Here is a 25610-nt window from a genome sequence, read left to right on the forward strand (position 1 = left end):
TGGAATTTAACAGTGGAGCTGGAGATTTTGGAGGTAGCGGCAAAGCCCTACTTTCCCTCTGGCCACTGTTCTCCAACTTGTTGGCAAGAAATGCCCAGAAAAATCCTTCTGTTGATGTTTGGAATTGTGATTACAAAGCATCATGTCAAGAACATTTCCAAACATGCACATGTACACACGCACACACACAGACACACATAAATGCACACACAAGTCTACATACATGCATACACATGAACATACGTACACACGTATACACACATACACTTCAAGCTTCACATCAGTGTGTTTCTGTCTCTAGAAATTGTCATGAAGCTGTTTGTAAGGAGAATAGAAAAGAGATCCATGCTTGCCCAAAGCCCCTTTCTTCTGGATGATATACCTTATTTGAGAAATTCCTATTCCATCAAGGGAATGAAATTATTTTTAAGGTGTTAAAGATAGTATTAAAAATAATATCTTCCAACTATGGTAAAATTTTGGAAGTAAGTGTTTGTGTTTTTTTCCATTATTTAAAAATTCTAGTTAGCTATTTTTTGTTTTTGTATTTTAGTCTTGTGATGGTCTTGTCAGAGAAATTTAAAATAAGTGTAATAAGAATAAAAAAAGAAAGAAGGAAGAAAGGAATGAAGGGAGGGAGGAAGCAGCAGAGGGCTAGTGTTGCTTGGGGGTTCAAAAGTGAGATTTGAAGCCAGAGGACTGAATTCAAATTCTAACTCTGATGCTATTTGTGTTGTTGTGGGCAAATACATTTACCCTCTCCTGCTGTAATTTTCTCAAATGTAAAATAATGATGCTAATTTGTAAAACAGATAAACAAGAAAATAAGCAATAATTTTAAAGGATATTTGCTGCCAACTTTCCCCATCCCATTTAATTTTCAGTATCCACAACTGTTGGCCATTTAATTTCAAATCTCTACGCAGCTGTTGGTAAAATGAGATTTCCACCATCTCTCAAAACATGCAACCACATCCCCTCTTCAGTGAATTGCAATGCAGAGACTGAACTACTGCTAACCTCAGCAAACACAATTCCTCTGTATTTGTCGTTATGCCAAATCACCATAAATATGCAGCAGTCTTCAGGAGTAGCAATGCCCAATACCTTTGGGTGAGCCGATTTTTTTCAACAAAATGGTTTTCAGATGTTTCATAGTAGAGAATGGTAGCTTGTTGCAAACAGTTTCAGAAATCACAGAACTGAGAGCAGTCATATCCCATAACCCTTAAACCAGGGGGACCTGGGGGCAAACCTTCCCTTCAAAAGTTCAAGTACATGAAAGTAGCAGAGATCTTAAGCTATAGGAGTCATGCATGGGATGTATGCTCTATGTGCATAATGATGGTTTCAGATGGCATTTTAATTTTTGCACATGCAGCAGTCAAAGTTGTTTGGCAAACCAAATGTGATATAAAACAATGGAGGAGAAGGAGGACTCATGTGATGCATCAGAATAATTCTCTGCCAGGTTACAGCAGCCCACTGTGTGAAGTCAAGATGGGCTGCCTTAATTGCGTGCTGAACACCGCTCAGCACTGGCTGACCAAACTTATTTTAATAACATTAAATATGCATGGAATCTGTGACCACCAGAGAAAGTTAATTAGGTGACTTGTGGGAGTGCTAAAAAAGTACAACTACACGACAGAGGTAAGGAAATGCCACCATTAAGAATTTGGTAACTGCAGCCCACACCTTATTGTCTGCTGCAGAGAGACTTCGCTAAGGATAAGGAGCCCCCATTGATGCGAGTATACAAAATTAGCTCATTATTTAAAGATTACAAGGTGCTTTGGTACAATTAAAATTTATTCATTCAGTCCATTTATTCTCAAAATAGAAGACTGAATTGTTCCCAGGGAATATTTTTCTAATGGAAGACATTGTGGCAGTTTGAGAGTGAAGACTCTATTCAAGTCAGAACCATTAAAAATTAAATTTAAAGTACAGACATCTTGTAGCATTGTCAAGAAAGGAGATGTGAGTGCTAAGAACATCTCAGAGTCACTAATTCTGGCATCTCCTTCAAGTTTTTTCCTCCCATGTTTCCAGTCTAACACAGGGTCTCCTTGCTCAACAAGTCAGATGCTGAGAGACTGCCAGCACAGCCTCCAACATATCCTGTGATTCACAAGACCTTCTGGGGACATGGAGAAGTAAATGCAGCTCCCAGGTGTGGCTGTCAGAACCATGGGATCTCAAGGCACTGAGCATGCTTTCCTTCAGAAGCCAAGGAGCTACCCAGTGTGTCTCAGGACTCTTTGATATGACAATTAACTCACATAGGATAAGATCTCTTGGCTGGCCATAGAGTCCTAACAACAGGCCCACAATCGTGTTGCGTAATGTTTACAGCAATAGAGGGCCCAGCAATTTGCATCAGCTGCAGTTAGGGACTGGTGACTTTACAATACCCTGAGCGTATTCCAAGATCACAACTTGGGACTGTACAGTTGGCATCACTTACTAGTGAAGGCAGGCCAGATTCACAGTGATAACATTGGTATAAGATGCTGGGTAGACCCTTGGTGCACTCTAATTCCTCAATGGCCATTCAGCCTTGCTGCAGTTCTTAGATGTCTCTAAGAGCACATGGTCAATTGCTGGACTAAGGCAAATGTTCAGCAGGTCATGGGGCTCAGGTTTTCTTTACAGAAGAAAATTCAGTTGGGAAATATTGAGGTTTTTGAGTTTGTTTTGGAAGAGAACTATTGGTTATTAAGTTGTGGAGAAAATGAGGATGCTTCACTTCTTGGGGTGGCAGTGCTCCATAATCTTACCACGCTATGACTGACATTATCATGATATGATTGGCATTACCATAGTACTATTGGCATTATGACAACACTGAAAACACAACAGCATTTCTCAGGGCTAGTGGCTTTGGGCATGAAGAAAAATTCTGAATCGTATTTTGCTTTCTCTCACAAGATTGTGAAAATTCAAAATGGCACAAGCACCCACTGCTTTTCTTCTGCAGTTGTTTTTGGTACAGACAAGAGACCAGGGCTCTAGATCAAGGTAGCCCTGGGATGGAGGAGATGTCGGAGCAAAGACCATGTGATAATAAGGATTCTCCTTTCATAGATCCCCATGTGGTGAAATGCATTTTAGTACTCACTGGGTATGTTTTGTCATCTTGTATATACATTAATTTTCTGGGCTCATCAATAAAATATAATCACACAGAAATAAAGATATGCAACAAGTTAGTCCATTGCCCTAAAACTATATGCTCCCAATGTGAACAACAATTCAAAGGTAATTATAGGTTTATAATTTTTATAATAATTTTTGTATTTTAATAAATTATCCTGAATTTTATAACTTCAAATTTTGAAATTTAGTTCTTGAATTGGTTTGTAAAATTTATATTTTGAGGGGAGGACCTTACAAACACTATCTTTGCTGTGTTTCAGAGCTTAGAAACAAGGTTGGTATTATGGATTTTACAGATGCCCCTATTTGCAAACAAGAGTAAGTTCTGTTCCACCATCTCTCAGGGGATGGTTATGGTGTATTTTGACAAATTTGATATGTTTTGTGGTGGAAAATGTGAATGTAAACTCACCCAGAGGGCTGTGGCTTAATGGTTTCTGAGCCAGGATGGGATGGAGACAGGGGGCAGCTAATATTCTGCTGAGCCCAACAAGTAGGCAGTGCCACCAGTAACAATGTTAAAAGATGAGGCTTGGTGGGACCTGGTGCCTGGTGGGATTGACTGTATCTCTGGCAAAAGGTCCTCCATACTTATGAAGTTAAATGTTTTAAACAAAGGTCTTTGGAGGACTTTGAAGATGAAATTCACTCCCACTTTTATCATGAGTGAGAGGGAGAGGAGTCCTGGTTTCTTAAAAAGCTCAGTATTATTCAGCACAAGTTTGGCTGAAGGTGAGAGAAAATTTTCCAAAACTTGCAGAAACTTAGAGCCCACTTATTCTTCCACACTGCTGAAGCCCGGTGGGGGTATCAAGCTCCCAGGCAAGTGCTGTGGCTCCATTTGTCTGCACGTCCCTTTCCTGTGCTCTCCCCACAGGGCAGGCTTTGGCCCTGGGCTGATTGCCGTGTGGATGCAGGATGTCTGCCGGTGTGTGTAGACTCATCTCTGCACAGCTTGGGATCCAGAGGAAGGGAAAAGAGGTCTCCACTCCAGTCACCTCTTCCAAGATTCCCCAGTTGGGAGCTCCAGGCTCAGGCCTACCTTTGAACTGTGACTGTGGCCAGGAACATGGAATATGGTGACTGGCGTAAACTAGCTGTCTAGCTCTGTGGGTCTTTTATAGGAAGGATAAAGAAATTTAGATGGGAATGCAAAATATCTTCCACTGACCCTGAGAAGGGGACCAATGGACTGAACTGTTGAAAGCAATGAAGAGCAATTACGACAGTAGTAATAACATTAAAAATAAGAAAAACACTTTGAGGAGTCTCAAAAATGGGCAATATCCGATCTTGCAATGGAGATTCAATTTAATTGGTTCAGACTATGGAACAATTTTTGTCATAGGACATTGTAGAAATCAACTGGCAAACACTCAGCAATTAGTGGAGGCGGATAGATTAGTGTGATGCCAACAGAAGCAGACAATCCACAAGCTTACTGATGAGATCGTGGAAACAGCCAGGCAAGAGAGTTCCGCTAAAACCACCAGTGTTTTCGGGGAAAAGGAAAACTCCACATATGACCATGGATTGCAGGCTCTGAGGAGAAACACCATGCGTGGCACACTATGGGGAAAACAGAATTTCCTGAATGGTCCAGCTAGCCACCAGACAAATGAACAAGAAGAAAGAACAACAACCATAGCAAGCCCCAGGGAGTTATCATTACCCAGAGTTGCTACAATAGATTATACAAGGTATCCAGTTTTCAACAACAAATCCTAAGATATGCAAAGAAACAGTAATAGGTGACCTTCCTAATGCACAATAGAAAAGTGAGACAGCAGAAGCATTTGAGAGGGCCCAGACATGGGACTTAGCAGACAAAGACTTCGATGAACCTTTCTAAATATATTCCATGAACTAAAGGAAATCATATTTAAAGAATTAAAGAAAGGTATGTTGACAATGTCTTATTAAAGAAAGAATAACAATGAAGAGATAGAGATTATTAAAAAGAACAGAAAGAACAGAATGGAAATTCTAATTTAGCATTATAAGTGAACAAGAATCAACTAGATAGGTGCAACAGTAGATCTGAGCTGACAGAAGAATCCACAAGCTTGAAGATACATTGATAATGATGATGCAATGTGAAGAACGGAGAGGTGAAAGCATGAAGATAAATGAGCACAGACTCAGAGAAATGTGGGACATTAAGTACACCACAGATACATAATGGGAGAGTACCAGAAGGAGAGGAGATGGAGAAAAGAACAGAAAAATAATTTCCAAAAAATTGGCTGAAAAATCCCCAAAATTTGGCTAAAACAGAAATACAAAGAAACAAACACCTGCACATCGAAAAAGTTCATCAACCTCTAAGTAGAATGAACATAAAGAAATCCACAATCAGACCAATACGCATCAAAACATTTAAAGGAAAAGGCAAAGAGAAAATCTTCCAAGGCGAAAAAGAAAACTAACTCATCACAATTAAGAGAACCCCAAAGAATTAGCAGCTAGTTTGTCATCAGAAACGGTGAAAACAGGGATCAGTAGAATAATATAAAAAGAAAAATCTGTCAGTCAAGAATTTTGTATCCAGAAAAAACTGTCTTTCAAAAAAACACAAAAGCAAATCCAGATATACAAAACAAATATGATTTTTTACTGTTAAAAAAAAAATCTGCTACATTAGTTTCTACAAGCTGCCGTAACAAATGACAAAAAACTAGTTGGCTTAAAACAACAGGTTATCTCACCATTCAGAAGGACAGAAACCTAAAATTAAGGTGTCAGTGCGGCTATGCTCCCAATGAAGCGTCTAGGGAAGAATCCTTCCTTGTCTCTCTCAGCTTCTGGTGGCCCCAAGTATTCCTTGATATATGGTGGAACAACTACATTCTCTGCCTCCATTGTTGCATGGCTTTTTTTTTTTTTTTCTCTTTTTGGTCTTTTTCGTGTCTCCAAATCTCCCTCTCTTTATAAGGATCCTAGCCCCTTCGAAAAGCCTCAATACATTTATAAGGCACTGAAATCATACAAATAATGTTCTCTGACATAAGAAAATTAAAAATAAGTAACAGAAGCAAATTTGAGAAATTCACAAATGTGTGGTAATTAAATTAAAATGAATGAGATAAATCACAAGAAAATTAGAAAATGCTATGAATAAAAATGAAAACACAACATTCAAACTGTGTGAGTTGCAGATCAAAAAAATTGCTTAGGTAGAAACCTATAGCTATCATCACCCATATTAAAAAAGGAAGCTGATGTCGCCTCAGTAGCCTAAGCATCCACCTTAGACAACTTAAACGAGAAAACTAAATCTCAAGCAAGAAGAAGGGAGGGGAAAGTGAAGACTGGAGTGGGAGCAAATGAAATAGAGCTAGAAAAACAGTAGAGCAAATGGATAAAACTTAGAACAGGCTTTTTGAAAAGTTTAATAAAATTGACAAAGCTTCAAAAGACTAACCAAGAAAACAAGAGGGGAGACCTCAAATTACTAAAAAAATGTGAATGAAAACAGGAACAACACTACTGTCTTCACAGAAATAAAAACGTCTTAGGAGAGAATGCTATGAACAACTGAATGATAATGAATTAGATGAATTAAATGAAATGGACAAGTTCCTAGGAAGAAACTAACTACTGAAACTGAGTCGAGAAGAAATAGAAAATTTGATATATAAGAAGAATGTGAACTTGTAATTTAAAACTTCCTACAAAGAAAAGCCCCAGCTCAGATGACTTCATTGAAGAAATTTACACAAGGTTTAAAGAATTGCCCCCCCCCCACACACACACACACAAAAGATATGTGAGGTGATGCAAGTGTTAAATAGCTTGATTTAGCCATTCCACAATGTATACATACGTGAAAACATCATGTTGCATGCCATACTTAGTTTGTATATAAATATATATACACACACTTTTTACTTTTCAATTAAAAATAAAGACTAGCTTGTAAAAGAAATAAAAATAAGAATTAATGGGCCGGGCGCGGTGGCTCAAGCCTGTAATCCCAGCACTTTGGGAGGCTGAGGCGGGTGGATCACGAGGTCAGGAGATTGAGACCATCCTGGCTAACACAGTGAAACCCCGTCTCTACTAAAAAATACAAAAAATTAGCCGGGCGTGTTGGCGGGCGCCTGTGGTCCCAGCTACTCGGGAGGCTGAGGCAGGAGAATGGCGTGAACCCAGGAGGTGGAGGTTGTGGTGAGCCGAGATCGCGCCACTGCACTCCAGCCTGGGGGACAGAGAAAGACTCCGTCTCAAAAAAAAAAAGAATTAATACCAATTCTCCACTAATGCTTCCAAAAAATTAAAGAGAAGATAATATACAGCGACTCATTCTAGAGATCAGTAATATCTTAGTACCAAAACCAGACAGATAAATAAAAAAGAATGATATCTTTTATGAATATATAAAAAATCTTCAACAAAATAACAGCAATTTAAAGTCGGCAACATATAAAAAGGATTATACACGATAACCAAGCAGGATTAATCCTGCAAGTCAAAGATGGTTTATCATACACACACAAAAAAAACCTATGCAATAAACTATATTATTAGAATAAAGGTAACAAAAACCACAAGATTACCTAAAAGATGTAGCAAAAACATTTGACAGAATCCAATACTCTTTTAGAGTAAAAGCAATAAAAAATCTAAAAATAGAAACTCACTCAATTTGATAAAAGGCATCTACAGAATTTCCGTAGCTAACGGAATATATAATGTTGAAAGACTGATTTTTTTCTCCATAAAATACTCTTTTTTTCAGGTGGCAAAATACACATAACAGAAAATTTGACATCTTGACTATTTTAAATGTTATTTTAAATACATTCACAATGTTGTGTAACCATCAATGCCATCCATTTTCGTATTTTTTTTTTTTGTTTTGTAAAACCAAAGCTCTATATCCGTGAAACAATAAATCCCCATGTTCCTCTCTCTTTAGCCCTTGGCAATCACCATTATACATTTTGTCTGTATGATTTTGACTACTTTAGATATCTCATATAAGTGAAATCATGTAGCACTTGTCTTTTTGTGGTTGGTTTACTCCACTTAGCAAAATATCCTTAAGGTTCCATGTGTAGCATACTGCAGAATTTTCTTCTTTTTTAAGGCTGAACAATATTCCATTGTATGTATGTACCACCTTTAACTAATATATTCATCATCTTTGGTCACTTGCGTTACTTCCAGATTTGGGTTATTGTGGATAATACTGTTATGAACAGGAATGTACAAATATTTCTTTGAAATCATGCTTTCAATTCTATTTGGCCTATATCCAGAACCAGAATTGCTGTGTCATATGGTAATTATACTTTTAGTGTTTTGAGGAACCACCATACTGTTTTCCACAGCGGCTGTACCATTTTACATTCCCAATGAGATTGAACAAGGATTCTAATTTCTCCACATTCTCACCACCTCACTAACACTTATTATTTGTGTGTGTGTGAGTGTGTGTGTGTGTGTTTAGTAGGGTCCTAATGAGTGTGAGGTGATATCATAGTTTGGATTTGCATTTCCATAATGATTAGTGATGTTAAACGTCTTTTGATGTGCTTAATGGCCATGTGTATCTCTTCTGTGGAGAAATGGAGAAATGACTATTCAAGTGTTTTACCAATTTTTTAATGGAATATTTTTTCCTTTTGCCGAGTTTTAGTTTTATATATATTCTGGATATTACTCTATTATCAGGTATATGATGTACAAATTCTTCTGTTTCAGGGCTGCTCTTTTATTTTGTTTATATTGTTTTCTAATGTTCAGTTTAAAAGTTTATAAGGTCTAATTTGTCTATTTTTTCTTTCATAGTCTGGTGTCATATCAAAGAAATCATTGCCAAATCAAGTGTCATGAAGTTTTTGCCCTATGTTTTCCTCAAAGAGGTTTATAGTTTTAAGTCTTACATTTATGTGTTTGATCTATTTTGAGTTAATTGGATATGGTGTTATGTAAGGGTCCAATTTCATTCTTTTGCATCTGGATATATAGTTTTACCAGCATCATTTCTTGAAAATTTCTCTTTTTTCATTTAATGGTCTTGCTAAACTTGTCAAAAAATATTTTATAATATATGCAAGAATTTAGTTCTAGATTCTGTATTTTATTCCATTGGTATATATGTCTGTCTTTATGCTATTACCACACTATTTTGATTACTGTGGTTTTAAAATAAGTTTTGAAATCAAGAAGTTTGAATTCTTCAGCTTTTTTTTTTTTTTCCATTATATTTTGACTATTCAGGGTCCTTTGAGAATGCATAGGTCTTTTGTGATAGGTGTTTTTGTAACAAACATCACTGGGGTTTTGATAACTCCCAGAAATCTAGAGCAAAACAAGAATGACCATTGTGTAACTCCTATTCAATATTGTACTAGAGGTTCCTAGTAGGGCAGTTGGGAATAAAAATAAATAACAGGCATTCAGATTGAAAAGGAAGATGCAAAGTTGTCTCAGTTTGGAAATGACATGATCTTGTATACAGAAAATCTTAAAGAATCAAGTATAATTTTTACACCTAATAAATGAGTTAAGCAAGGTTTTAATAGATGTATGCTTAATGTTTTTAAAAATTTGTATTTTATATGCTGGCAATAAACAAGCCAACAATGCAAGTAAGGAAAGAATTCCATCTGTAATAGTATCAAAAAGAATAAAATATGTATGAATAAATTTAACAAAAAAAGTGCCAGATGCACACTGAAAATTAAATAGGCGAAATAATAATCTTTTTAACAAATAATGCTGGAACAACTGAATACCCCCTTGCAAAAGAATGAATTTGACTCCTACCTCACAACATACACAAAACTTAACTGAAACTAGGCCACAGACCTAAATATAAAAGCTAAAAATATAAAACATTTGAAACAAAAATAATAGGAAATATCCATAACTTAGGGTTAAGAAATGAGTTCTTGGCCAGGCGCCGGTGGCTCACGCCTGTAATCCCAGCACTTCGGGAGGCCGAGGCAGGCGGATCACGAGGTCAGGACATCGAGACCATCCTGGCTAACACAGTGAAACCCCGTCTCTACTAAAAATATAAAAAATTAGCCAGGCGTGGTGATGGGTGCCTGTAGTCCCAGTTACTGGGGAGGCTGAGGCAGGAGAATGGTGTGAAACTGGGAGGCGGAGCTTGCAGTGAGCTGAGATAGCTCCACTGCACTCCAGCCTGGGCGACAGAGTGAGACTCTGTCTCAAAAAAAAAGAAATGATTTCTTAGTTATCTCACCAAAGCATAAGTGATAAATGAGCAAACAGAAACTCCTTAAACATTTGACTGTATCAAAACAAAAACTTATACTGCAGATGATATCATGAAACTGAGAAGACAACTCACAAAATGTGAGAAAATACGTTCATATTATATTTCTGTAAGGGGACTTATATAAAGAATGTATAAAGACCTCTTAACACCCAACTACAACAAAATGTAACACAATTTAAAAATGGGCAATGATATCAATAGGCATTTGTTCAAATAAAATATATAAGTAGTCAATAAGCACAAAAAATGATTAATGTTATTAGTTATTAGAGAAATACAAATCAAAATCACAGCAAAATACCATTTCATTGGATATTGAAATCCTCAGTACGATGTATATAATAGAAAATACAGACAATAACACATGTTGGTGAGGATATGAAGAAATTTTAACCTTCCAAATTTCCTTGTGGGGATACAAAATGATGAGGTCACTTAATAAAACAGGATGGATGTTTTTCAGAATATTAACCATAGAGTTACCACGTAATCTAGGAATTTTATTTCTAGGTATTTACTCCAAAATAGGAAAACGTGTCTACAAAAAACTTGTACTCAGATGTTCATAGTGGTATTATTTATAGTATCCAAGAAGTAGAAACAACTCTGTCCATCAGCTAGTGATTGGACAAAATGTGCTACACACATACAATGGAGTATCATTTAGAAAGAAAAAGAATGAAATAATGCCACATATCTACAACCATCTGATCTTTGACAAACCTGACAAAAACAAGCAATGGGGAAAGGATTCCCTATTTAATAAATGGTGCTGGGAAGACTGGCTAGCCATATGTAGAAAGCTGAAATTGGATCCCTTCCTTACACCTTATACAAAAATTAATTCAAGATGGATTAAAGACTTAAATGTTAGATCTAAAACCATAAAAACCCTAGAAGAAAACCTAGGCAATACCATTCAGGACATAGGCATGGGCAAGGACTTCATGACTAAAACACCAAAAGCAATGGCAACAAAAGCCAAAATTGACAAATGGGATCTAATTAAACTAAAGAGCTTCTGCACAGCAAAAGAAACTACTGTCAGAGTGAACAGGCAACCTACAGAATGGGAGAAAATTTTTGCAATCTACTCATCTGACAAAGGGCTAATATCCAGAATCTACAATGAACTCCAACAAATTTACAAGAAAAAAACAACCCCATCAACAAGTGGCCGAAGGATATGAACAGACACTTCTCAAACGAAGACATTTATGCAGCCAAAGACACATGAAAAAATGCTCATCATCACTGGCCATCAGAGAAATGCAAATCAAAACCATAATGAGATACCATCTCACACCAATTAGAATGGCGATCATTAAAAAGTCAGGAAACAACAGGTGCTGGAGAGGATGTGGAGAAATAGGAACACTTTTACACTGTTGGTGGGACTGTAAACTAGTTCAACCATTGTGGAAGTCGGTGTGGCGATTCCTCAGGGATCTAGAACTAGAAATACCATTTGACCCAGCCATCCCATTACTGAGTATATACCCAAAGGATTATAAATCATGCTGCTATAAAGACACATGCACACATATGTTTATTGCGGCACTATTCACAATAGCAAAGACTTGGAACCAACCCAAATGTCCAACAATGTTAGACTGGATTAAGAAAATGTGGCACATATGCACCATGGAATACTATGCAGTCATAAAAAAGGATGAGTTCATGTCCTTTGTAGGGACAGGGATGAAGCTGGAAACCATCATTCTCAGCAAACTATCACAAGGACAAAAAACCAAACACCCCATGTTCTCACTCATAGGTGGGAATTGAACAGTGAGAACACATGGACACAGGGGAAGAGGAATATCACACACCGGGCCCTGTTGTGGGGTGGGGGAAGGGGGGAGGGATAGCATTTGGAGATACACCTAATGTTAAATGACGAGTTACTGGGTGCAGCACACCATATGGCACATGTATACATATGTAACTAACCTGCATGTTGTGCACATGTACCCTAAAACTTAAAGTATAAAAAAAAAAAAAGTTCAAAGTGGAAAAAAAAGAAAAAGAATAAAGTCCGGAAACATGCTGCAGCATGGATGAACCTCGAAAACATAATATAAGTGAAAGAAGTCAGATCATAGTGATGTTTGCACAATTGTAAACTTCCTGAAATACATTGGGTGTTACACTTTAATATGTGATTTATAAGGCATGTGAATTATATCTTGATGCAGCTATTAACAAATACATGAGATTTTGGAAGGCATTGAGAGACATACTTTATGAATCAGGCCAGTGCAGTGCATTGCTGAGACATCAAAAGCCTGGTCTCTGTCCTACGATTGAGCCCTTTACAGATGTGAGTTCATAGGTTCCCTGCCTAACTAGCCTTCTCTAACTTTTCTGGGATATTGTTTCACCATATATCTTCCTGTTGTTCTTAAGTCAATAATGCATCCTCACTAGAACATTTTCAGTGTGAAGTGTACCAGGATTTTCCTGGTCTTCTTACATGTCTGTCTTCATGGTGCTGAGGTGAAGTCTATTAACAAACGTACCCAAAGTGAGATTCACCACCTCCTAACCCTTTTTCTTGGGCTGTGAATCAACTCAACATGGATATATTGTTCATTGACCAGTGGGTGTTCCATCTTGTTTACATCTAAGTTCAGTATATTGGACTGCTGTCCAAAGATGCTGTCCAAAGGAAGATGGCCTGCTGTCCAAAGAAAATTTTGTCTCATTGCCTGTCACTTCTAGGATGCTTTTAGACACTGATTCTGTGATTTAATAAAAGTGCTAGTTGTCAACAGGCATGATCTACATCCACCACTGCAGCAGGTCACAGCAGAGCATTGCTCTGCCTATTGGCCCAAAGTAGTGCCCCAAATCACAGTACACCTCTCATCTTTGGTGGTTTCTGATTAAGCTCCTTTATGATGTAATCTGTGAATCACCCTTGAATATCTGATCTTTGAATATGTGTCCTGATTCTAAAATGCATTTCAGGGAGAGGGATCTGTGACACAAGATGGATAGGAGATATCCAACATTCCCCATCTCAAGAATTCCAAAACCAGTATAATGAATACATAGACACAGTGTTGGGAAAAAGGCGTGTGCTGAGACCTGCTGAGCATGACAATATAAAAGCCATCCTATTGACAATTTCCATCAGCCTGGAACTGTTGAACATCAAAGACTAAACTCAATTATTAAATTTCTCAAGTCAGTCCAACCACCTTTTTAAGAATTGTTTTATAATTGGTGGTTATTTTTCTACTTTTCAAATATTCAATGGGTTTAAACTTATTTTTCTTTTCCGATTTTTCATGAGAAAATCCTGTTGTGTTTTTTCTCATCAACACAATTCCACTTTCACAGTGACTGCTGACTTCTCACACTACATGTCCCTCACATTGCCATTAAATATGATTTATGTAATTTATATAATTACATAAGTGATTTATGTAATTATTTACCTCACTTTACAAATAACTCTTTTAACATAAAAACATATATCTATGATCTTTTACTCAGCTGGGTTTCTGAGGTTTCTGCAACACATCATCTTCAGAACATCTAAGAATTCACCATGGTGACATATTCCTAAACAGATTTCCCTGTTGCAGACAGAGTTGTAATAACTGCTGATGAAATCCTGAAGAATGTTGATGTATTGAAATGTATTTTGAGAACCACATTTTAGATTTCAAATTTTATTGAAGATCATTTCAAACTCTGTTTTAACCATAAAATTGGTGACAACATGATGGATGCTGTACCCTTATGAAAGTTTCTTCATAGGCTTATTAGAAATCCCCTTCTCCTCTCAGGATGTCTTGAACTTTTGTTGCTCTCAGTCTTATGCAAACTGTGATTTAAGAGTCTCAGCAACTTCATGACAAGTCTTGGGCTAAGATAACTTTGAATGTTAATCAATATCTATTAAAATAAAACTTTGTTCCTCTTGCATTTGTGTCTCGGTCAGGCACTCCAGATCCGTCTGCCACTGTAGCTCACATCTGTCAGGGTTTGGGGAACTGAGGTAGTTTGAGGGGACCATAAACTCTTTCTGCATTCAATATTTAGTTACTTGTCTCTGCTCACCACATCCTTTCCCCTTCAAGCTTCACTAGACCAGCAAGGCACCCTCACAACTGCCAAGCATTCCCATGGAACCATTAATCTCCCCTGAGAAGCTCTGCATGTCTTTGAAGTCTTGAAGCTAATCAAGGTTTAGAGAAACAAAACAACAATAAAATGTGTGTCACAAGTCATAAATTCTGATTTTATCTCCTACCACCCTGGCCTCCTTGCTGTTTCTTTAAAGTGCCCATTGTTCTGGCTGTCTTGGTGTTTACATTTCTTTGTATATGGAATATTTTTTCTCATAACTTTTAGTTGACAATTTTGCTTAAATGCCTCATTATTAAAGTCTCTACCCTCATTCTTGTGTAAATCAATGTAAAAAATATTATGTGGCTTAAACTTGGTATTGTAGAAACCTGGTACCTGATGGCTCCATTGCACTTTGCTGAGCTGTTGCAAAGAGAGGCCTGCCACAGTTGGAGGTGCAGGTACATGTACTTCAGTTGGATGACTGACTGATAGCTGTCCTTTCTCCAGAAAGGTGGTGTGGGCCCTTTTTTGTATATTCCTGTAGCTGGGGTATGCTGTGTTCAGTCTTTTCTGCACATACTTACAGAATGTGACTACTCATCAGATTGAAAGTCAGTAGAGAGAAAGAGCTGCTACCTGTTCCAACAGAGTTTTTTTTTTTTTTTTAAATATATATATAGTGAGGTTGAGAAGATGAAGATAGAAGACTAGCAGGTTAACCATTTAGCGGCACTCCCCACACCTCCCAGCAGCACACCTGGGATTTCCCCCTAAAGTGCAATTACGAAGGCTCAGACCTGTGTTTCTAAGGGGACCCCCCGGGCCAAGGCATTGGCATTAGATCCCTCTGACTTCAGAGGACTGTGTCAGGGCCCCAGCCAACAGGCAGCAAAGCAGGGTCTGCACTAGGAGAGACACATGTTCAAGAGCGCTTTCATTCCTCACCAAACAAAAGCTTTCCTTACATGTAATGAAATTGCTTATGTTGAAGCTTAGCATCCAGCCACACATTTAGTTATTTATTCATTCACTCATTCAGTCATTCATTCTTTCAACTTTTATTTCTGCTAAGTCAGTTACGGGCTGAGCATTTTGCTTGGGGCAGGAAACACAAGCTGGACGGCACACACCATTCCTGTTCTCAAGAAGCCTGCAGCACACTGGGAGGAGCGTCCACAATCACACAGGAAATTTTACAGTGGTTGCTACAGTAAGATCTACAGAAGAAGATGCAGCTACAATGTATTGTGAAATGGTTTAACAATATACCTAAGGGAGACTGGAGGTTCAGGACAACCCACGGGAGAAAATGCCACTTACAAGAAGACATGAAAGCTGTGCAAGGCCTGCCTTGATATTTGATTATCACTTGGTCTTGGCACCTTATTTTAAAAATCTGTTTCACCTGCCATGCACACTCGGACCCCTGCCTGAGTGGTCACATGGGAGCACTGTCAAGCCCCCATATCAGCCAAGGCTTCTCTGAAGGCTGTGAGAATGCCAGCTTCTCTGTGCACGTGCCATTATACACCGACCTCGATCCTGGTGTCCTGAGCCACTCCTGCTACCTGCCGAGGATAGAGTGGGATCGTGGCCAGAAGCAGGTATGAAAAACACCTTTGGGACTCTTGAGTTGTTTAAATATATCTAATCAGAATTATGACACATCGTATTTTTAGGGAAATACTATTAACTTCTAAAATTAAAGTATTTAATTTAGTTGATGAGTCGAGTTTATCCTCAATTAGAAAATAAAGTATTTTCTAATGCTTTATTAGAAATAACATATTTTCTAATACTTTATTAGAAATAAGGTAAGGTATTTTCTAATACTTTATTAGAAATAAGGTATTTTCTAATACTTTATTAGAAATAAGGTATTTTCTAATACTTCATTGAAATAAAGTATTGAGGATAAACTCATCAAATTAAATGCTTTAATTTTGAAGTTAATTGTATTTCCCTAAAAACACAAAGTGTCATGATTCTGACTAAATACATTTAAGCAACTCAAGAATTCCTAAAGTGTTTTTAACACTTACCAGCTTTTCACATCAGTCAGAAAGGCTATTACTAAAAAGTCAAAAAAATAACAGATGCTGGGGAGTCTGTGAAAGAAAAGGAATGCTTATGTTGGTGAGAGTGTAAATTAGTTCAACCACTGTGGAAGACAGTGTGGCAATTCCTCAAAGGCCTAAAGACAGAAATACCATTTAACCCAGCAGTATAAATCTTTCTATTATAAAGACGCATGCATGCGTATGTTCATTGCAGTACTATGGACAATATCAAAGACATGGAATACTACCTAAATGCCCATAGATGATAGACTTGATAAAGAAAATGTGGTACATATACACCGTGGAATACTATACAGCCATGAAAAAGAATGATACCTTGTCTTTTGTGGGAACATAGATGGAGCTGGAGGCCATTATCCTTAGCAAACTAATGCAGGAAGAGGAAACCAAATACCACATATTCTCACTTCTAAATGGGAGCTAAATGATGAGAACACATGAACACATGAAGGGGAACAAACACATGGGCCAGTTGAAGGGTAGAAGGTGCTGAAGGGTGAAGGAAGAGAATCAGAAAAAATAAGTAGTAGGCTTAATACTTGGATGATAAAATAATCTATACAATGAACCCCCATGCCACAAGCTTACCTATCTAACGAACCTGCACATGTACCCCTGAACTTAAAATACAAGTTAAAAGAAAGAAAATACTTTCCACATAGTGAGGAGAATGGCGAACAAGATTAAAGAAGCAATGTTTCAAGTAAGAAGAACAGATATTTTCAACAAACGCCACTTATTTTATAAGTAAACCTACTGGCATTAGATTAGAAATCAGGCAGCCTGCAGGGGGTCATCTCACTTCTCATTGCTCTGGCTTCTGTAAGTTAATATGATGCACTTAGGATTGGCTGGCACTTGCCTACAGTGTGTTATGACAAGCTGAGTCCAGCAGGATCTACTGGGAAGAGGCTGACAGGGAAAGAGGATAACTCAAAGGCGCAAAGCAGATCAGGGCATACCAGTGAAGATGAGGGGAAATGGGCACTCTTACATGTTTCATATAAGAATTGTATCAGGTCCTGCTTGCATTGCTATAAAGGAATACCCCAGACTGGGTAACTTACAAAGGAAAGAGTTTGAATTGGCCCACGGTTCTGCAGCCTATATAAGCATGACACTGGTATCTGCTGGGCTTCTGGTGAGGGACTCAGAAACTTTTATTCATGGCAGAATTCGAAGTGGGAGCAAGCATACCAGAGAGAGAGAGAGAGAGAGCGCGCAAAGGGTGGGAGGGGAGGCGCCACACATTTTTATTCAATCAGATTTCAAGATAACTCACTCACTGTCATGAGGACAGGACCAAGCCATGTGGGATCCATCCTCATGACCCAAATACCTCCCACCAGGCCCCATTCTCATATTGGGGATCACATTTCAACATGAGATTTTTGAGGGGACAACATCCAACCTGTATCAAGAATATAAACTGGGACCCCATTTCTGAAATCTTGTCTTTTGCAATTTGAAATTAATAACTGAATACCGTTTACAATGTCACAAAAATAGAACACTTAGGTCTAAATCCAAGAAAACATATACAGAATCTATTTGTGGAAAATTATAAAATTCTGAAGAAAAATATCAAAGATCAAAAGTAATGGAAAGATGTTCTGCGTCCATGGAATAGAAGACTCGATATTGGTAAGCTATCATTTCTTCCCAGCTTGATGTGTAAATTCAATGCAATCCCAATTAAAGTGCCAGCAGGCCATTTTAGGATATTTGTGCTTTATCATGGTAAACTGATTCTAAGTCTATATGGAAAGGCAAAAGACTCAGAATAGCCAACCCTCCACTGAGGAAGAACATATTGGAAGACTGAACTACCTGACCTCCAGGTTTACTCTAAAGCTATAGGAAACATGATAGTGAGGTACTGGCAGAAATAAGCATATAGATTAATGAAACAGAGCAGAGAACCCATAGTGACTCAAAAAATATATTCAACTGCTCCTTGGCAAGCAAATGAAACTCAATGGGGAAACCATAGTCTTTACAACAAATCATGTTGGAAGAATTGGATATCTATATTAAAAAATAAACTCAGAAAACTTACACCTTTTGCAAAAATTAGCTAAAAATGTATGAGAGTTAAATAGAAAAGAAATACTATAAAGCTTCTAGAATTTAATAGAGAAAATGATGGGTTTTTTTGTTTTGTGATGAGTTTTTAGATATGATACCAAATAGATGAAATATAAAAAGTTGATAATTTGGAAATATAAAACTTCTGTGAAATGTAATGTTAAGAGATTGGAAACACTAAAGAATATATATTTTTAAATATACAAAGAACTCTTAAAAGTCAACAATGGGAAAAAACTCAATTGAAAAATGAGCAGAAGATCTGAATAGGCTCCTCACCAAAGAAGATATGCAAATAATAAACAAACACATGAACACAGCCTCAAAATTACTTTTCACTAGGAAATTTCAAACTAAAACAACAAATACCTTCTTCTATTCCATAAGCAATTTTTAATCATTTATTTATTTATTTGAGTCCCAGGGATGAAACCGACTTGATAGTGGTAGATAAGCTTTTTGATGTGCTGCTGGATTCGGTTTGCCAGTATTTTATTGAGGATTTTTGCATTGATGTTCATCAGGGATATTGGCCTGAAATGTTCTTTTTTTGTTGTGTGTCTGCCAGGTTTTGGTATTATGATGATGCTGGTCTTATAAAATGAGTTAGGGAGAAATCTCTCTTTTTCTGTTGTTTGGAATAGTTTCAGAAGGAATAGTACCAGCTCTTCTTTGTACCTCTGGTAGAATTCGGCTGTGAATCTGTCTGGCTCTGGGCTTTTTTGGTTAATAGACTATTAATTACTGCCTCAATTTCAGAACTTGTTATTGGTCTATTCAGAGATTCGACTTCTTCCTGGTTTAGTCCTGGGAGAGTGTGTGTGTCCAGGAATTTGTATGTTTCTTCTAGATTTTCTAGTTTATTTGTGTAGAGGTGTTTATAGAATCCTCTGATGGTAGTTTGTATTTCTGTGAGATCAGTAGTGATACCCCCTTTATCATTTTTTATTGTATCTATTTGATTCTTCTCTCTTTTCTTCTGTATTATCTAGCTAGCTGTCTATATTGTTAATTTTTCCAAATAACCAGTTCCTGCCTGAAACTATCATCAGAGTGAACAGGCAACCTACAGAATGGGAGAAAATTTTTGCATTCTACCCATCTAACAAAAATCTAATATTAAGAATCTACAAGAAACTTAAACAAATTTACAAGAAAAAAAGCAAACAACCCCATGAAAATTTGGGCAAAGGATGTGAACAGACACTTCTCAAAAGAAGATATTTATGCAGCCAACAAACGTGAAAAAAAGCTCATCATCACTGGTCATTAGGGAAATCCAAATCAAAACCACAGTGAGAGACCATCTCACTCCAGTGAGAATGGTGATCATTAAAAGGTCAGGAAACAACAGATGATAGAGAGGATGTGGAGAAATAGGAACACTTATACACTGTTGGTGGGAGTGTAAATTAGTTCAACCACTGTGGAATACAGTGCAACGATTCCTCAAGGGTCTAGAACCAAAAACACCATTTGACTCAGCAATCCCATTACTGGGTATATACCCAAAGGATTATAAATAATTTTATTATAAAGACACACGCACACGTATGTTTACTGCAGCACTATTCACAATAGCAAAGATTTAGAGCCAACTCAAATGCCCATCAAAGATAGACTGGATAAAGAAAATTAGCACATACACACTATGCAATACTATGCAGCCATAAAAAAAATGCATTCATGTCCTTTGAAGGGACATGGATGAAGCTGGAAACCATCATTCTTAGCAGACTAACACAGGAATGGAAAACCAAACACTGCATGTTCTCACTCACAAGTGGTAGTTGAAAAATGAGAACACATGGACACAGGGAGGGAAACATCACACACAGGGCCCTGTCAGGGAGTAGGGGGCAAGGGGAAGGAAAGCATTAGGATAAATACCTAATGCATGTGGGGCTTAAAACCTAGATGACAGTTTGATGGGTGCAGCAAACCACCATGGCACACGTATACCTATGTAACAAACCTGCACGTTCTGTATATGTATCCCAGAACTTTAAGTATTTTATTTATTTACTTATATATATATATACACACACACACACACAAATATATATACACATACATACACATACATACAATAAACATGCAAATGTTAAATATGTAATAGATAAAATGAAAATAGAATAATTTTCTCAAAATTGCTGAATTAAGTTTTGGTAATGGTAAGTGAAAAATATCTGTCAATGAAATAAAGCAAAAATTAAAATAAATTGGAATTATTAGTATAAAGTTGAAACACTGGCAGAGAAGATGAAGAAAATTTAAAATATACAAGCATTTCAGAGAGAACAAAAGAAGTAAAAAAGGAAGAAAACATACTACTACTACTACTAATGATAATAATAATGTGAAATGACTGAATTGAAGACAAAATGTTTTTAATTAAGAAGTTGTTCTGATTGCAATAAAATATTAATGAAGAAATACAACATTTTAAAATATCCTGAAGAAATTGTCACACTTCAATGAAGAAAATAAAAGCTTACAAGCTCTTCTAATTGCTTTTTCATAAAAAACGATTTACTTTCAAAATAAAGAGGATATAATTTTCATTGGGCTTCTCATCTTCTGTAGTGGAAGCTAACAATGTTTGACTTATATGCAGTTTTTATGAGACAATGTTTTTCAGCAATTTTTCTGTCAGGTAATGCCACCACTTATTATTCTGTTGAGAATTGTTTAAAGAATTTTTTATTTTTAAGATGTGCAAAGACTCAGAAATTATTCTATCCTTCTTCCCTGTCTAAACAAATTATTTCAACAAGTAGTGTAACCAAAATCGTTAAGTCCAAAGTATGATTAAAACAGAACTAGATTAAATATGAAAGCAACAGTCATGAGAAAATATTTACACTGTGTAAAACCTAACTTTTAATTGATAATGATAATGCAACAGGGGATTTTAATTGAGAAAATAAAAATAGTTCTTAAAATTAAAGAATAAATTCTGAGACCTGTGAATCCTAAACTGTCATAAAACCAAAATTGGTGTATCTAGGACACTGGGAGAAGGGTAAAATACAAATATTCTAAAATACTCAGAAAACGGAGTAAACAGATTTTTAAAAATCTCAATGTGAGAGCATAGATGAGTGACAAATAGAAATGGAATGTAACCTAAAACATACTTTTTAAAATAGGAAAAATAATTAAAAAGAGAGAAACAGTAAATATAAAATTGGTGTTAGACATTAAACTAAGTAAACACAGTAAACACGGTAGTATTATTTTTTTCTTATAAAATTATAGAAAATGTACTTTTAAAATTAAATTAATTTAAAAATGTAATTTTAAAAATGTAATTTCTTGGGGGGAAGAGCATGCTTATTTTATGTATATAAAATTACATTTTAAAAATGTAATTTAAACAATCCAGCTACATTAGCAGAACTAAGCACGCTCCTTCCCCCTCAAAACACAAACAAACAAAAAAACAGAAGAAGAGAGAAAAATAACAAGACTTGGAGCAAGTTGGCAAAAAAAAATCTCAAGCAGGATTTCTCCTGTAATGTCAGTGTAAATAACAATTAAATCACATTTCAAAGTTAAAATTTTTAAAAAAGATGGAACTCATACAATTATAAAATGTATAGTAATAAATAAATTATATATGTAAACTTTTATACACTATCTGTCACGTAAAATAAAATGGGAATAAATACAAATACAAATTTTTAAAAATAAAATTATATTCAAAGATTTTAATAGATAGGTCCAGTAATCAAAATCAAAAACTTTAAAACATTTACAATTTTATATCTTACAAACTGACAACTTGCAATCATTTTATTATAGAAAAACATTTATATAAATAAATCATGTTCTAGTTTCCGGAAAAAAAAATTAATTCTATAGGGGAGATTTTGTAAACTGCATTTTTTGATAAAAATTCAATAAATCTAAAAATAAAAATAAAGTTCAGAAAGACTTCTGATTCTGTGCATTATAAAGTAGCTGATATCATATTTTTTCCACCCATAAACAGCTATAAAACCTACATAAATATCCATATAACAATGATTACAGATTTAGAATGACAATTAACCCAGGGCAATAACAATTGAGAGAGGAAGCTCATGAGTTATGGCTTGTATTTGTTCTGAATTTCTTTTGGGGGATATTTTCCAGGCTGAAGTTCAGAGAAGTCAGTCAAGGCTGAGGGTGAAAGTTATGCTGAGCTAAAGAGAATGAGAAAAGAGTTGAGAGCTTTACAGAAATCCCAGAAGGCAATGACTATGAGCAAATTGTAGAAAGGAAAGTGTAAAAGTCTACATTAAATCAGCCTCTTTGGTTCTTGGCCAGTTTCTGAGATTTGATAGAACTCTGGTCTGCCTGTCAGGAGGAGTAAGGCTGAATGGATGTAGTGGAGAATTCAGAGTGTCAGGGAGGTGCTGAAGTCCAGGCTGCTGAAAGTGAAGTGGCCTTTCAAATACCCTGAATATTCTGTTAGCAACTAGAAAGACCATGCTATAGGAGTGCAGGTTATGTTCTGGAAATAAGAAAAACTGCAATATAAGTGCCCTAACAAGTTGTAAAACTAGGCCTTGAAATGATCAAGGTAATTGATTATTTTATAATTTAACTCAAATTTAATTCAGAACAAATTAAAAATGGAAAATGATACAATTTTGGTTCTTTACAATGTAATAATTACAATGTCCAGCACAAAATTAAAAATTTCTAGACTTTCAAAGAGGCTGAAAAAAGTGACAAATTAAGAAGTAATACAGTCTAAGCAGAGGGAGAGTTTGTTTAGATATTTTAGTTCACAGAAAATGACCGATACCTTATAATTAATAAAGGAAATATAGATAAGAAATATGCAAATATGGAGTGTTCTTAGAATTTATAAAAATATAAGAAACATTATTACAGTGTAAAATATATAATAACTAAGTTAATAATTCATTGAGAGAAAAAATCACACTATTCAGCAAAAGATAGGTTAGTAAACTTGAATACAGTTAAAGAGAAGATATTAAAATTGAAGCATAGACATGAACATGAATAAAAAGTATAAAACATGAAAAAACTAGAATATGAACAAGAAGTTTGGCAAATATGTAGTTGGGTTCCCAGAAAGAGAGAAGGAAAAAAAATAGGAAATGAGCAATATCTGAAGCAAAAAATTACCTGAAGATTTTCAAAATGCTTGAAAGCTATTCAAGATGTTCAGTAAACCACAAATTGAATTAATATAAATTAGATCCCATCTAGATATATAAAACTTAAACTTGTAAGCATCATAGAAAAATAACTTAAAAGCAAGTGGGAAAAAAACACAAACCAACAATAAAAATGAGAGCTGAATTTTTAACAGAAGCAATGGAGTTCAGAAGATGATAGAAGAATATTTTTAAAATATTGAATAAAAAAAGACACAAAAAAACTGGCAACCTTTATTTCTATGACCAGCAAGTTTCCTTCAAAAACAAAGGTTAAAAAAATGTCTCAGGCAAATAAACGTGTCAGCATTCCCGCAGGGTTGTCAACTCTAAAGGAAGTGCATTAGTTTAAATGCAAATGATCCCAGACTGAAGAACAGAAGTGGAAGGGGTATGACCAAAAAAATAGAGGAATCCTTGGACCAACTGATTTGGTTGTGGAACCTGAGCACTTATGGCAGGGATGGCCCAGTGTCTTTCTCTAGACCCTGCATACAATAAGGGCTGGATTCATGAGGTGCAAACAGCCTATTTATCTTTATTAGAGCTCAGAGTTGGTGGGATGCAAGATTTTGTCTCTACAGTTGATCTTCAAAAGGACTACATACTAACTGCTATGTGAGCAAGGCCATCTAATGTACTTTACAAAATGGAAAGTTTTTTTTCCTGCTTTTATTTATTTTTTTGAAAAATAACTGTTATTATTGAATTGTCTTTTATTTCCTTACTATTAATATTTTAAAATATTAAATATACATTAAATGCTATTTTCATAAATACTTTTTAAATAAAACAAGATGAACTCCACATCTTCATAACTCTAGGAGGTGTAAGAAGACTTCTTAGAAGTACTTTTATCTACTTACTGTTTTGAGTCAGGATTCTACATTTGACATGTATTTGACATTGTATCTCAGGACCTGCATGGTGTTTTTAAAGCTGTGATTGTTGTTGACATGATATATGGAAATCACATGGTGGAATGCCACGCCTGCTACTTCATTGTCTCCCAAGTGAAAGGGACCGTGCAGCGCACTCTCGCCGGAGTGATTTCAAGCCTGGTCTCGCTTCTTGAAATCACTCTTCTGGTGCTTTCTTGTTGACTAGATAGAACAAAGGGAAAATGAAGATTTGAATTCTGTTGCCCAATCAGTAAAACCACCTTAGGCACAGTTCTGCATATGAGGGCACACACATACTTTAAACATCTGACGAAAATACCCCATTCATAAAAAGCAAATTGGCAATTGTGTTTTCTAATCTTGACTGTGACTTAATCTGTTGGTAGTAACGACGCTGTTTAGAAAAGCAAAGTGTTTTTGTATCTTACTATATTTGCATAATTACACTTACTATTGCAAGATTCAAATGTTCAGAGACTCTCTGTCTTATTTATGCTTCTAAATGCTTCAGCATCCAATTGGAAACATAGGTAGGTAGGTAGATTAAATAAATAGATTAGATAGATAGGTGATGGATGGATGGATGGATGGATAGATAGAGTGCTCAAAAATAAAGTGGGTATTCAAAATGGAAGAAATTAAGGAAAAGGAAGAAAGGAAGAAAAAAAAAGAAAGAAAGACCAGACAGGAGGGAGAAAGGAGAGTAGAGAATGGAGAAGCAGAGAAAAATTTTGGCTACTCAGTAATTTCAAAGAGGGTTTTCCGTAATACTCTTAATATGTATCAAACCTGAAGTCCAATTACTTACCTGTATTAAATGATTTATTTTAATATATTTAACTGGGAGAATATACAGTGA

General features: G+C 36.0%; 1 long non-coding RNA gene across 4 annotated transcripts in view; it reads left to right on the forward strand.

Moving 5' to 3' along the window:
- The window catches only part of LOC129464484 (uncharacterized), a 224324-nt gene that overhangs the window by 33927 nt on the left and 164787 nt on the right, over positions 1 to 25610 (forward strand). The gene's annotated exons all lie outside the window — the stretch shown is intronic.

Source organism: Symphalangus syndactylus, chromosome 16 (genome assembly GCF_028878055.3).
Source record: "Symphalangus syndactylus isolate Jambi chromosome 16, NHGRI_mSymSyn1-v2.1_pri, whole genome shotgun sequence".
NCBI classification, from domain to species: domain Eukaryota; kingdom Metazoa; phylum Chordata; class Mammalia; order Primates; family Hylobatidae; genus Symphalangus; species Symphalangus syndactylus.